Source organism: Rhinopithecus bieti, unplaced genomic scaffold, assembly GCF_001698545.2.
Source record: "Rhinopithecus bieti isolate Rb0 unplaced genomic scaffold, ASM169854v2 scaffold_3040, whole genome shotgun sequence".
In the NCBI taxonomy this organism is placed as follows: domain Eukaryota; kingdom Metazoa; phylum Chordata; class Mammalia; order Primates; family Cercopithecidae; genus Rhinopithecus; species Rhinopithecus bieti.
The window spans coordinates 1569174-1584301 of NW_016804657.1; the positions used below are offsets into that span (position 1 = coordinate 1569174).

Here is a 15128-nt window from a genome sequence, read left to right on the forward strand (position 1 = left end):
GAATATAGAAAACTTTTTGTAGGTTGTTACATAATACAAATTCAAGGGACGATTATTGTCATAATTGTTGCAGCAGTCCCCTCTCCCCTTCTAATCCTGAGTTTCAATGCAGCCTTTCCGCTCCTCCCTTTTCACATTTTCACTAACTTGCAAATATGTCCAGGCTTTAAACTTCAGGTATCAACCATGACATTGTGGGTCTGCTAAGCCCACTTCCTCCTGGGAGATTTGCCCTAGTTCCCCGCTCCCTCTCAGAACATTTTCTGTAGGACTGGGAAGTGCAGCGTCCATCTGGGATTGCCTTGTTTACAAGGTTTTAGGGTCAGTTTCAGGAGGGTTAGGCCGAGGGAAGAAGGTACTCTGGCAGAAATACGTCTGGGAACTGTGGGCCTGACTCCCAGACCTACAGCCCTCTTTCCTCTCCTCAGGCATGGCCTCCAGGTGACTCTCCAGTCACCACGGGTGAGCCAGAATTGGTTATCCAGCCCTAGTATTAACTGTCTAGTCTTAACCCAGAGGTTCTAAAAGTTGGCTTTACTCTGGCCGTATGCAATTTTGCGCTTCATTACAGTCTGTTGCTGTTCCTTATTCTTTGTGTATTCCCTTCCCTTCCCCAAGTACCTTTTGTGGGCTGAACCCATGTCTTACGCATCTCTGTGTAAGAACAGTCGTTGCTCATGATAAACTTGTCCAATTGATTGAATATTATTGTGCCTTAACTTCCCCAGTCTATTTTGTGGTGTTCCCAACAAAACTAACTCCCTTTCTTTTAAAAGAGATGAAGAAAACTGTGTACATGCGCACCAAAAAGATAAGTACAAGAATGTTCAAGGAGGTCTTATTGAAACAGACTCACACTGGAAATAACCTCAAATGTCTATTAATAGTAAAGTGAGTGAATCGCAGTATATTCACGTAATGAAGTACTACATAGCAGTAAAAATAAATAACAGCTGCATGCAATAACATGGCCACATTGCACACACTTCATGTTGAGAAAAGCCAGACACAGAAGAGTACATTATGTAAGCGTCCATTTATATAAAGTTTAAAACAGGTGAAATTAATTTACGGTATGAGAGGTCAGAATGGCGTTACCTTTAGGGAGGAAGGAGGAAATAATGACTGGGAGAATACCATAGTGTTTCTGTCTAGGATGCTGGTCATGTCCTATTTCTTTCTTTCTTTCTTTTTTTTTTTTTTTTTTAGACGGAGTCTCGCTCTGTCACCCAGGCTGGAGTGCTGTGGCTGGATCTCAGCTCACTGCAAGCTCCGTCTTCCAGGTTCACGCCATTCTCCTGCCTCAGCCTCCCGGGTAGCTGGGACTACAGGTGCTGCCACCTCGCCCGGCTAGTTTTTTGTAGTTTTTTTTAGTAGAGATGGGGTTTCACCGTGTTAGCCAGGATGGTCTCGATCTCCTGACCTCGTGATCTGCCCGTCTCGGCCTCCCAAAGTGCTGGGATTACAGGCTTGAGCCACCGCACCCGGCCAATGTCCTATTTCTTAACCAGGTGGTAGATACCTAGATGTATTCGCGATGTGATCATTTTTTGCAGTGAACACTTAAGCACTTCTCTGTATGTATATGATACTTTAAAAAGATTTTTAAAGTATTTGTCAGGATGTTAGGGTGACATTAATGAAGGTAATGAAACAGGAAGAAGCCAGTTCAGAATAAAATTACAAATTATTGGGATGGGAGGAAGTGGAGCTAACTAAGTATAATCTGCATTTTTGAGAAGTGTGGATAATAATAGGAACAAGTTAATTGATCCATAGAGGAAAATTTGGGTTTAAAGTGATGGGTTAAGATGGGAAACATGAGAGCATATTATGGGTATAGCAATGAGAACTAGCAAGGGTAGACATTTGAAGTATAAGAAAGAGGGTGTGCAGATGGAACAGAGTCTGAGAGAAGAGGGAGGAGGGGGCAATTAGAAGCTTAGGTAGAAGTTTGGCTTTAAATGGGAAAAGGAAACTTTTTTTTTTTTTTTTTTTTTTGGAGACAGAGTTTCACTCTTGTTGCCCAGGCTGGAGTGCAATGGTGCGATCTCGGCTCACTGCAACCTCCACCTCCCGGGTTCAAGCGATTCTCCTGCCTCAGCCTCCTGAGTAGCTGGGATTACAGGCAAGCGCCACCACGCCCGGCTACATTTGTATTTTTAGTAGACAGGGTTTCACCATGTTGGTCAGGCTTGTCTCAAACGCCTGACCTCAGGTGATCCGCCCACCTCGGCCTCCCAAAGTGCTGAGATTATAGGCGTAAGCCACCGCACCTGGTACGGAAAATGAAACTTTATCTGAGGGAAAAAAAGATGAAAATGGCTATAGATGTTGATAAATGTATAGATAAGGTAGCAAGAAGTTAAAGTATACCACAGGAGGCCTCCGTTTCTGTTAAGACAAAAGGTTATTTTTCTTGTTGTAGCTGCCATCTTCCACTGTCCCCTAGGTCATTCTCCTAGTCTGGCTGTAGAGTGGAAGTGAATGACCCTAGCCTCCCTTTTTTGAAGGTCTTGAAAGGAAGCACACTAATATTCAAGGAGGCAGTCAGTATGACATAACAGAATGAGCCTGGGCGTCCGACACAGACGAACTTGGACCTGAGCCCACTCTTCCTCTTGCTTGCCCTGTAGCCTTGGGTTACGCATTGCACTGAGCCTCACTTTTCTGACATAATAAAATCACCTTGCAGGGCAGTTGTGAGGATTAGAAAGAATATATTTGTAATACAAATTCCAAACTTCATACATACCTTTAAGGCTCAAATCACTGTAGTTCTCAGCTCCATTTCTTTTAATTGCAGAAAGTACTGTCTATTACCAGGCTTGTATCTCCAGGAATTTCTGAGAAGCCTCAAGAAACACACACTCCAAAGACCAATTCTGATATTCACTGGTCCTTAGAGTCCATCATGGGAATTCAGACTACTACTTTCCCTTCCACAATTATACCCATTTGTCTGAAGACATACTGCTATTGTTCTCCCCTGTGCCATTCTGCCCAACGTGATTCTTTCTTCAATTCCATATAGAGATAGCTGAGGTCAGAGGAGGTTTTGTTAAGACTTAGTCAAAGGTTTGTTAAGACTTTGTTTTATAAGAGAAGCACATTATAAAAGGAAAACTTAAACACAAAATATCACCACTCTTGGGATCTGCATGAGGGTCCTCTTTGGAGCACTTCTCTCCCTACCCCTAGAGCTGCCCCTATCTTGCAGGGATTAGCTAACCTGACTCCAGTGGGAATGCCCTTGAACCCAGCCCTGCCTTAGTATTCGCATATTCCAGAATGATTGACAAGAGCAATGTTTATTACATTCACGGGGAAACCCTGTCTCATACTTAGAATCTAATCTCATCTTTTGGCACAGAGACACCAGAAGAACAACGAAAACAAAAGCAACCCAAATTTCCCCAAGAATAGGCCCATCGATACAGAATGCCACCATCAATTGACCTGCGCAATTCCTCTTCCTTTGAGATGAACAAAAGCTCAAGCTGTCTCAAACTATGTATACTGCAAGTCATCTGAAGTCTTGCCTTCTCATCTCCTATGAGAAATGAGTTGAATAACCTACATGTCTTCCAGAAACAAGCAATGATATCCAGGATTAGGAAAGAACATCTGAATATTAGAAACAAAGATAGTCTTTTCTGTTACCACAAAGAGTTCCTGGAGTTAAAAAGTTCTCAAATCTCTCTCTCTCCTAGAAAGGGTCTCTGCTCTATGTTTGAGAGCCAAAAATCTCCTTGTATTCTCTTTCTTCCCATTCTTCTAAAGTGCTAAAATTTCAATCCCAACATTTTGTGTGTGTTGATCCCTCTAATTGGAATGTTCTTCCTCCCACTCCCCACTCTACTAACTTCTACTCATTCTTTATATCTTGCTTAAACGACCTTTTCGGAAAAGACTTCTTGACCACCTCCCCTTTCCATCTAAATCAGATCCTCCTGTTACAACCTCAATCACACCATTTCCTTAGGAGTATTTATAGCCATTTGTAGTTACATATATGTATTTCTGAGATTATTTGTTCAACTACTCTCTCCCTTTCTAGAGTCGTCCCCAGGAGGCATGGGTCTTATCTCTTTCTCTTACTTCTGTGTCCCCATTGCCTAGCACAGTGCCAGGCATACATTAGATAAACAGTAAACATTTGTTGAGTGAATAAATTTAGGAATTAATAGATGGGTAGTATGCAGAAAGCTTCTATCTCTAAGGAGACAGAAAATTAATTTAAACATTTTTTATTTTCTGGGTTCTACTCAGGACAAACACTTTGGGTGCCTAAGACTCATTTCCCCCTTTACCCTTACTGGATGTATGGATATATTTGCTCAGAGGTGTATCAGATGGTGGAATCTGATCGTGATAGTCCTGGTCTCCTTCCCCCAGGTTGATTCATGGTGGCCATGTGATCCAGGTGTGGCCAGTGGGAGGTAAGGAGGTGTCTAATCTAGTAAGGGAGGCAAGATGCAATCTCCTAGGGACTTCTGGATAGGATTCTCCAGAAGTGATGCTGTTTCCTTGCCTCTGGGCATCACTGGGTTTGGATATGATGAAAGGAACTGCTGAGATGAAGCCAGCTTGTGTAGCAGAACAGGGACAACAGGCTCTCAGGATAATGGGGCGAGAGTTAGGAATGGCATGTCAGGCCTGAAGCTGCCTTCACTCTGCACTGCTTGTTACCTGAGGTAATAACTCTCCTTATGTTTTAACGCAGTGAGCCTTCTAAATACATTTTACATGGCATCTCAGTGCCATGTAATATACACACATGTAATACACAAATAAAAGTTTCACAAAACAATACCACCCATACTATGTGCAAGGTATGCTGGTATTTCTCCTTTTTCTTCCATTCTATTATTGTGCTTTTTAAAAAAATCCTTGTTTGAGGCACCTTAAAATTATTTTACCCCCAAAATGTGTTGTGACCCACAGTTTAAAACATCTTTGGGTTTTCTGGTACTTTTTCTGCAGACCCTGGAGCGAGACTATCTGAGTTGGTGTCTCAGCTCTGCCAGTTACATCAGGCAAGTTTCTTAACCTCTTTGTTGATTCAGTTTTTTCATATTTGATAGAATAATAATGGCATCTACCTTACAGGGTTGTTTTAAGGAATAAGTGAGCTAATACACCTAAAGCACTTGGAATGGGAAGCCATTGGCAGGTCTGAACACAAGACTTACATGATCCTACAAAGATGAGTAAGGCGTGGTCCTTGTTCTCACAGAGTTTGCATTCTTTCAGGAATAATATAATGCAGAGATACTGGGATTAAGATAAGCACAGGGTAGTTCAAGATCACGAAGGAGAAACACGCATTTTAGCCTAACAAATCAAGTCTGATCTCCAGTAGGTAAGCCTGGGAGATAAAATCTCACTTACTTTTTTTGTTAACTAATAGACTAGTTTTAGGTTTATAGAAAAATTGAGCAGAAGGCACAGAGAGTTTGCACATAGCCCCTCACTCCACCCCCATATATAGTTTTCCCTATTATTAGCATCTTGCATTAGTGTGGGACATTTGTTACAGTTGATAGACCAATATTGATCTGCTATTAACTGAAGTCCATCATTTACATTAGGGTTCACTCTTTGCTTGTATATTCTATGGGTTTTGACAAGTGTACAATGACATGTATTCACCATTACAGTATTATATGGAATAGTTTCATTGCCCTAAACATCCTCTGTGCTCTTCCTGTTCACCCCTTCTTCCCCCTGTCCCACTCCCCAACACTGATCTTTCTACTGTCTCCATAGTTTTGCCTTTTCCAGAATGGCAGATAGTTGGAATCATACAGCATGTAGCCTTTCATCATATAATATGAAGCCTTGCTTCTTGTAATTAGAAATATGTATTTACCTTTCAAAACCCTCTCTGAATGCAGAATACATTCATAAGCAAAAGAACAAAGAGTAATAATTTTTAAGTGTATTTTCAGCACTGTTCAGGGGATTGAGCAGCCAATAGGTGTAACCAATTTCCTTAACAAGCATCTGCTTAATAAATATTTGTCGAACAAATGAATGAATGAATTCCCAGCTTGATGACTACATTAGCAGATGGTCAATGCGTGCTTGTTAAATTGAACTCTAGACTTAACATTTTGATTGCATTTAGGGGATTCCCAGTTCTCCTTGACCATAAACTTAAGAGGAACACATAGTTTTCATGGCTTAGTCACTTTATATGTTTCAGACACTATGCTAAGCATTTTACAAACACTATTTCAAATCAGCATTATCAATAATCTTTTGAACTAACAATTACTATTCCCACTTTACAGATGAAGAAGCAGGCTCAGAGATGTTAAGGAACTTGCCCGAAATCACACAGCAGGTAAAGTGAACTTTTAATTCGCACTCAGATGGAAACTTTATCCCCAGGAGCATCCTGATGAGCCCACCAGGACATGTTGTGGAGTCTTCCATGGAGCTGACAAGTGGCCCAGCACTCCAAGCTTTCCATGTTGATCTCAAATAGATATCCTATGAGACTACACTCAGGTCAGTCTGTGTACTGCTCCCAAAATGCCCTACCTTGCTTTCTACACTGAACAATGCCCCAAAGTAGTGGAATTTTTTTTTTTTTTTTTTTTTTTTTTTATGGAAGCCAGAGGTTCATCATAACAGGTGTCACGGAAGTCCTCAGAGAGGTAAATAACTCCCTGGAGATAAGGCTGACATATAAAAGTCTACCTCAGTGCTGGGGAAATGAGCACACTGTTCACCACTGTAGGAGAAAAGAAGGGGACAGACGATCACGAAGGGCTTTGTAATTCATCAAAGATTCTTAGATATTTCTACCTACAATTAGAAATGAAATCATCTCCAACACTTCAAACTTCTGACAGAGAAGATGTATAAATCTGATAAGCAGAATCTTTGTAAGCATATAAATAAGTCTTGAAAATCGAACATCCCCACCTGCTAAATGTGCTAAGCAGGGACAGCGTCATCAAAGCAGCACCATGAGGACAAATCAGTTTCCTTGAATGAACACAATTAACCAAAATTATTGATCCCATTTTTATCTCTTTATTGTGTCTCTGCTTGCTTGTACAGTTTCCCAGAACTACACATTTTTCTCATCTAGATAAGGGAGACTTAAAAACTAGGTCAGTCACATGAGTACAGTAACTGACATTTCAGAATCAGGGTTTGGTCTGAGACTCTGGATGGGAAAGCAAGGCCTGAGCGTTAGTTCCAAGTTCATTCTAGATGAGCCATAAGTTAATACACTGAACGCTTCTTGTAGGAATACAACTTCCTAATCATATACTTTTTCTTGCAGTATAGTGCATCCTTTATCACCTTTTTGGCTTTTTTGAACAGTAACCTTTGCTAACACTTTACCAAGATGTCTTTTATATAAATTTTTATTGAATAATTTGAGTTAAAATTCTTCTTACCTGAATTGCAATGAAATCTTTCTATTGCCCACCTGGGTCCAACACCCTATTTGTTCCTCTGAACCTTTTGTGTTTATTAACCACCATGTTCTGGCCATTTATTGACAGAAAGAATCTGGAATTTTAGATTGTCGAGTTAGAAGGGACAGTATCAGAGGCATTCTTGTGCCCACCCCTCCATCCCTGCCCCTGCCCCACCCTGCTGTTCCTGCTAAGTGCTAGGAACTCTGCCTAGCAGTTTCAACAATATGAAAATCCAGCCTCGAGAAAATATAAAGCCTGCCATTCCCTGGCCTACCTGGCTGGGGTGTGAAGCCTTGTGATTATACAGCCAGTTAGGGGCTGTCAGGACCAGAATCCAGGAATGTCTCTCCAAGCCACTATCTTCAGCCCAAGAAAGAGATCTGATGGATAACTGTTTTCTATTTTCTCCCCCCTTACTTTTTTTTTGTTTGATGAGCAGAGATAGACAACAGAGAACAGTGAGCCCTTAGCTCAGTCCTGGAACTCAGAAATCAGAACATACTTGTTAATGGACTGATTAACACCACCAGCCCCCACCTGTCCTGGTTGCCCTAATCACGAACCCCAAGAAGGAATGATGCTCACACCCCCACAGTGCTCCTCCTCTTCCCTCACCCCTGCACAACCCAGGAAGGTGCTGTGCTGAGCAACCGCATCAGGCAGAAGGGCTGCCTGCTAAGTGACCACGGCATTTAAGGGAAGCCAAGAAAGAGATGAAAGACTTCGAAAGACAACTGCAGGAAGAAAGAAGGAAGGTCATGGTGGACAGGATCCTGGAGGGAAGAGAGATACAGTCAGGTGGAGAGGCTGGGGGCGGATTGCCATCACCCTCACCATGTTGCCTACTTGAGTCTCAGAAACAACTCTCTTTTCCTTCCCTTTGTGCTCCTGCAGAGAATATCATTCCATCTTACATCTTATCGCTAGCAGTGGCAAATCTGTACAGGTCTGCAGCAACCTCAATTCTTGGCTTCTCAGAAGAAAGATTTTGACTGAGGGGAATAAGGCAGAGGAAAAGACTGAATCTAGTTTTAGAGCAGGAGTGAAAGTTTATTAAAAAGTATTAGAGCGGAAATAAAAGGAAGTAAAGTACACTTGGAAGAGGGCCAAGCAGATGACTTGAGAGATTCAAGTGAATGGTCTGATTTTTGACTTGCGGTTTTATAAGTTGGTATGCTTCCGAGGTCTTGCGTTACCTCTCCCCTGATTCTTCCTTCGGGGTGGGCTGTCCACATGTGCAGTGGCCTGCCAGTACTTGGAAGGGGCCGCATGCACAGTGTGTTTACTGGAGCTGTGCACATGCTCACTCGAGGCTTTCTTCCCTTACCAGTTGAGTATTCCTAGAGGAAGGTCATATACCAGTTAAACTCTGCCATTTTGCCTTTTGGTGTGCATGCTTGGGCCCACTCGCCCACCTCCTGAGATCTTCTTATTGGAAGCTGCCGATCATCAAATTTTGGTGTTTTCTATCTACTGGGAGATGATTGCCGTTCCCTGGTGCCAGCTGCGACCAATTATTATTTTAGAGAGATCGTTAACAACCGCCTGACCATCACCTGATGGTCACCTGGCATTCCTCGCTGGGGAACCCACTCCTGCCCTGTTCATGTCTGCATGACTACCTACTGTAACATCATGTTTTGTTTAAAGAGATGGATGCACAAAGTGTGTATATGTATAGGTGCCCACATGTCTAACCGTATGTACTAAATTCACACCTGTCCCCAAACTGATCTCTGCTGAATAGAGCCCATCAAACTTGGTTCCCTTGGTGTGCTTGCACTCTTGGAAGTATATACCGACTAGGGGACAGGGCCAGCCTCAGCCCTGGTGTTACAGTCTTATCAATGCACCACAAAGTAGCAGTCTCTCATTGTGAGTTATCACCTGGAGTTCTTTGTCTCACAACTAAGAGAATCAGGGAGAGTGAGCACAAAGGGTGAAGTTAGAGCGAAAGTTTAATAAGCGAAAGAAGAAAGCTCTTGGCTGCAGAGAGGGGACCCAGAAAAGGGTTACTGTTTTTATAGTTGAATGCAAAGGCTTTTATAGGAAACCAATAAGGACTGGGGATCTCATTTGCGTAGGTACGAATTTCTGGTAGCTCTACCTTGTTCCTAATGCACATGTGGGCCCTTAGCTTGAGTTACTCCATATTGCTTTGTTCCCCTTACTGTGCCTGTGTCAGGGGATGGAATTGTCCATTGTGGGCATGTCTGGGCAAGCCACCTGTATAGCCTTTCTTATCTGTGTGGCTGTGGGCATGTCTTAGGCAAGGCCCCCTGTGCAAGTTCCTTTACCTGAGCCTGCAGCTTGATTTTTCAGGCTGTTCTTTTGTTTGAAAGAGGACCCACCCTAACTATCTGCCTGACCAGTTTCTTCCTTTCTCCTCCCTCATTAGGAGATGCTTTTATCAGACCTTCCTACGTGAAAAAAAAATTTAAAAAAAAGCCACAGCCTACTCCATCTTTTCTCCACTTCCTTGTTCACTTTTCATCTTACTCTAAGAAGTCTTTATGTAGCTATCATTTCCTGAGCATCACACTGCTTGGTGCTGGGAGTCAAACCCCACAAACCTGAACTCAGCTCATAGGACGTACCATCTGTAAATCAAAAATAAAATTCTAACCCCCCCGACCATCTGAATGGACCCCTTCTCTCAGCAAGGGCGTTCTAAGACTTACCTGAGGGACTGGTTCAGGCCATGATGGGGGGTGGAGTGTGGACAGGCCTCATCGTACATGCCTCCCTCTCAGAACAGACTCTGAAAGTTTGATGAAAAACAGTTACAATCAAGTCTTTCTGAAGCCTGCTGCCTGAAGGCTTCATCTGAATGATAAAACCTTGGTCTCCACAACCCCTCATTATAACCCAGACATTCCTTTCTATTAATTCCAGGTCTTCAGACAATAACTCTTTCAACCAATTGCCAATCAGAAAAATTTTAAACCTGCCTATAACCTGGAAGCCCCCACTGCAATCCCCCCACTTCAAGTTGTTCCCCCTTTTCAGACCAAACCAAGTACATCTTGCATGTATTTGATTGATGTCCCATGTCTCCCTAAAATGTGTAAAACTGGGCTTTGCCCTGATCACCTTGGGCACGTGTTCTCAGGATCTCCTGAGGGTTGTGTCACAGGCCATTGGTCACTCATATTTGGCTCAGAATAAATCTCTTCAAATATTTTACAGAGTTTGACTCTTTTCCATCAACACATTTCAGCCTTTTGAGGAGTATTCACAACCAACATAATTTGTACGGTACTTGTAAAGACCGATAGTGATTTTAGATATAAAAATGCTTTAAATAATTGAATTATATGAGCTAATATTATTGCCATATACTCCAATGGTAAAACAGAGCTCACTAGTATCCTTGCAACTGAGAGGAAGCAGAATATAGTGGTAATCAGCACCCAATGGGCTGTCTGAGAGATGTGAGGTCTGAGCAGCCATCACGTTGCAGAGTTGTAGAGAACATGAGAAACCACCAGCATCAAGTTCCCAGGGTGAATGGGGCTGGGCAATTACTGCTTCATTTTGCTTTTGCTTTATCCCCCAGCTCTTCTCTCTCTGTCTCTCTCTCTCCCTCTCTCCCAAGACACAAACGAAACCAAATGCAAATTGATACTTATTCTATAGGGTCCAGATACTAGTCTCCTTCTTAACAGGAAATTGAAAGTCTCAGTAAGTCTCTCCACAGAGGTTTGTTTGCAGGAGGCCAGGGCAGGAGGTGGAGCTAAGTTTGTTTATCAGCTTATTCTGGGGACGGAGGTAGAACCATCACCCACAACCAGAGGAAACTGTCTGGTTCCCCAAGGTCATTATGGGACTTCCTGCCAGAGCACCTGATGGAACAGTTCATGACTGAGGTGGGCCCTCACCTTAAAATCTTTCTGTAGATAGACGTGGGGGATGGGAGAATTTGTAAATGACCAACCAACCACCTGTCAGGTCAAATCTGAACTCCCTGGTAACTTAAGGGAGGTTTTGTGCAGGAAAAGCACCAGGCCTACCAGGGCTGCAATGCAGTCAGAAATTGCTGCATGTAAATCCTGGCCCTGCCATTTGAAAGTTGCTCAACTTGTTCCCTGTAAGATGGGGAGAGGCTATAAGGTACACTATACCCCGGTGATGAGGGTTATGTAACTTCCTCTCACATTCATTTTCCTTTCCCCACTTTCCTTCCCAGTTCCCAAGATCCTGTTATCCTTCCTCTTACACTGACAGCCAAAACTTAAAATTCTACTTGCTTTATGTTGCAGAGCAATTTAGTTCTGTTTCATTTTTTTCCAAGACAAGATTCTGGGACCTAATTTTTCAGCATTAATCAACCATACAAATGTTTTACCAACACACACACACATGCACACGCACACACACACACACATACATGAGTCCTCCAAGAGGAATTCTGCCTCCAGCTTTAAAATACATGCATTTTCTTTTCTCACTGTATTAGTTTTTCAGTCCATACTTCCCTTGTTTCTCCAGAGAACTTAAAATCAGCAAGACCACCAAGCTGGTCCACCACCCTCTACATGGGTTTCAAGGGTCCCCAGAACACTATGCTTTTTATGGTCATTTTATAATCTGAAATGGTGCCCCCTCCATGCTCCTCCCATGTCTTTCAATCAGCTTATTTATAAAGTCTTCCATAATCATAGTGCCATTGTGCCAATATCTTATAAAAACATGTTTATTATACACACCTGCCAAATATAGGCACCAGGTATTTTGCAATAAAAGTGAAAAAAGCAATCAACAGTCAAAATTGTTCATCACTAGCCCAACATCCCTCCTACCACATGCCCCTTCTTCTCTGCTAATAGAACCCCTATTTGCTAGGTACTGGTAGAAATCCTTTGACTTTAAAGAGAGGAGGCCTCCTGCCCTGGCCATAATGCATGAATTGTAATTCACCTAAACCACACATGGTAATTTCATTCTCCTATAATTGGTCATGTGACCCAATGAGATATGAGGGGAAGTTTGCTGAATGTAGCACCCAAGAAAGCTTTTGCTTTCTGGGCAAAAAAGGACAAACTCAACTGGTAGGGTCCCTTTTGCCCCTCTGCCATTTCTTTTCTGTAATATTGACATTATGCATGGAAGTACTGCAGCAATCTTGGAACCATGAAGCACAAGGAAAAGAACAAAGAAGCGATTAAACTATGGCTTAGCAGAAAGATAGCAAGAGCCTGGGACAGATGACAACTTTGAGTAGCAGACCAGCCTTGGTCTGACTGGTTATGTGAAACAGCTAAACCCTCATTTGTTTATGTCACTGTAGCTGGGTTTCCTGTTATATATACTTAAATGCAGTCCTAATAGGTACATAGTGCATGCTCTCAAAAACGGTTAAAGGCTCGTTATATACACCTTTGCATCAGTCTTGATTCCAAATCTAGCACATGAGCAAATCCTGTCTGCTGTACCATCAAAAGTGTATCCCAGATTTCAACTATTTAGTACTTCCCACCACTCCCACTGCCATTAACCTGGCTGAAGCCACCATCATCTCTCACTCATAATGCAGCGTTCTCTTAATGGGCCACCTGTGTCTACTCTTTTCTTCCTTCAGTCTTTTCTCAACATGGCAGCCAGAATGATTCCATTAAAATGTAAATCAGATGGTATCATTTCTCTCAAAAAGCTCTCCAGTGGTGCCCCGTTACTCAGATTAGAAGCCAAGGTCCTTAAAATGGACTATGGGGCACCTACCTGATTGGGCTCCTCTCTGTTTTCTTCATTTGTTTTGTTTTGTGTGTTTGTTTTGGTTACTTTCTATTACTGTCTTCAAGTTTGCTTGTTCTTTTGCAGGATCTAATCTATTGCGCTTACTCAGTGAATTTTTAAATTTTGAATCTCATATTTTTCAGCTTGTCTTCAGTTTTCAGTTTTTGTTTAATTTTTCATAATTTCTACTTCTCTCTTCATTATACTCATGTTTTCCTTTAAATCCTCGAACATACTTTCTTTTTTTTTTTTTTTTTTTTTTTTTTTTTTTTTTTTTTTTTTTTTGAGATGAAGTCTCACTCTGTTGCCCAGGCTGGAGTGCAGTGGCACGATCCTAACTTACTGCAACCTCTGCCTCCCAAGTTCAGGCAATTCTCCTGCCTCAGTCTCCTGAGTAGCTGGGACTACAGGCACCTGCCACCATGCCCAGCTAATTTTTGTATTTTTAGTAGAGACAGGGTTTTACCATGTTGGCCAGGCTGGTCTCGAACTCCTGACCTCAAATGATTCACCTGCCTCGACCTCCCAAACTGCTGAGATTACAGGTGTGAGCCACCCTGCCTGGTTTTGAACATACTTATAATAGCTGCTTTAAAGCTCTTGTATATTAGTATCTGTCATTTCTAGATCTGTTTCTATTGATATATTTTTCTCCTGGTTATAAGTCACATTTTCTGTTTTTTGGTATATCTGGTGATTTTTTAATTGGATGCTTGACATCGTAAATGTTATGTTGTTGCTGAATGTTTAGTTTTTGTGGCCAGGCAGTTAATTTATTTGGAGATTGACATGAGCTTTTTGCATGGAGGCTGCAATGAGCATTGCATGGAGGTTGCAATGAGCCAAGATCGCGCCACTGCACTCCAGCCTGGGTGACAAAGCAAGACTCCATCTCAAAAAAAAAAAAAAAAAAATTGAATTCAAGGTCTTATTCTGTTGCCCAGGCTGGAGTGCAGTGGTGTGTTCATAGCTCACAGTAGCCTCGACCTCCTGGGCACAAACAGTCCTCCTGCCTTAGCCTCTCAAGTAGCTGAGACTACAGGTGTATGCCGCTATGCCCAGATGATTATTTAAAATTATTTTTTGTAAAGACAGAGTCTCTATGTTGCTGAGGCTCGTCACAGACTCCTGGCCTCAAGCAGTCTTCCCACCTTGGCCTCCCAAGGTGCTAGGATTATAAGCGTGAGCCACTGTGCACTGCTCATCTTGAACATTTTGAAGCTTATGTTTAAACTTTGTTAGAACAGGTCTAGAGTCACCCTTACCATGGGGCTAGGTAGCCCTTAACTAAAGTTTGACACTTCTGAGGTTTCTATTAAATTCCCAGCTGCTCAAGAAGGACTTTCCACTCTAGCCGGTCTTATCAAATGTCTGCCAGCCCACTGCAAGCTCTAGTGGTTGTTCAGCTTCCAGATCTCTGGTGGTGCTTATTTCCTTGGTAATTTTTATTGTTGTTGTTGTGGTGGCCCATTCTCCTGCAGTCTCACCCTTGTATGGGAGCTTTGTATTCAGTCATGGATCGGAGGGAACCCCATGCAGATTTCTGAAGCTCTTTTTCTGTACTGCTTCCTTATCTCCGGCATTCTATTGTGAAGTTTCCAAGCCTCTCAGCCTCTTCACACTCTGTTCTTTGTCTCAGTGGGACTCGCATGCTCTCTGTAGGGCCCTCTCCTTGTGTTGCAGTCTGCAGAAGGCACAAAGCTGGAGTTGCGGGAGGGCTCACCTCATTTGTTTTCACAGCCCTGCATTGCATGTTGCTCAATGTCTGAAAACAATCATTTTGTATATTTTATATCATATTCTAGTTTATTGCATAAGTTACTCAGTCATGACTGAAGGAGGCCACAAATACTTATTAAATGTGTGAAGCATTTAACTTCCATGCTGGTTAGTAGGCTGTGAAGATGAGTTAGCGTGCATAGAGGAGGTAGAGGAACTGAAACT

The 15128-nt window shown here is 42.4% G+C and overlaps 1 protein-coding gene across 2 annotated transcripts in view; it reads left to right on the forward strand.

Moving 5' to 3' along the window:
- Positions 1–11255: 11255 nt before the first annotated feature.
- The window catches only part of CHI3L2 (chitinase 3 like 2), a 27223-nt gene continuing 23350 nt past the window's right edge, over positions 11256–15128 (forward strand). For both annotated transcript variants that reach the window (XM_017869647.1, XM_017869648.1), the window contains exon 1: positions 11256–11317. The gene's annotated coding sequence lies outside the window, so the exon portion shown is untranslated. The remainder of the gene's footprint in view (positions 11318–15128) is intronic.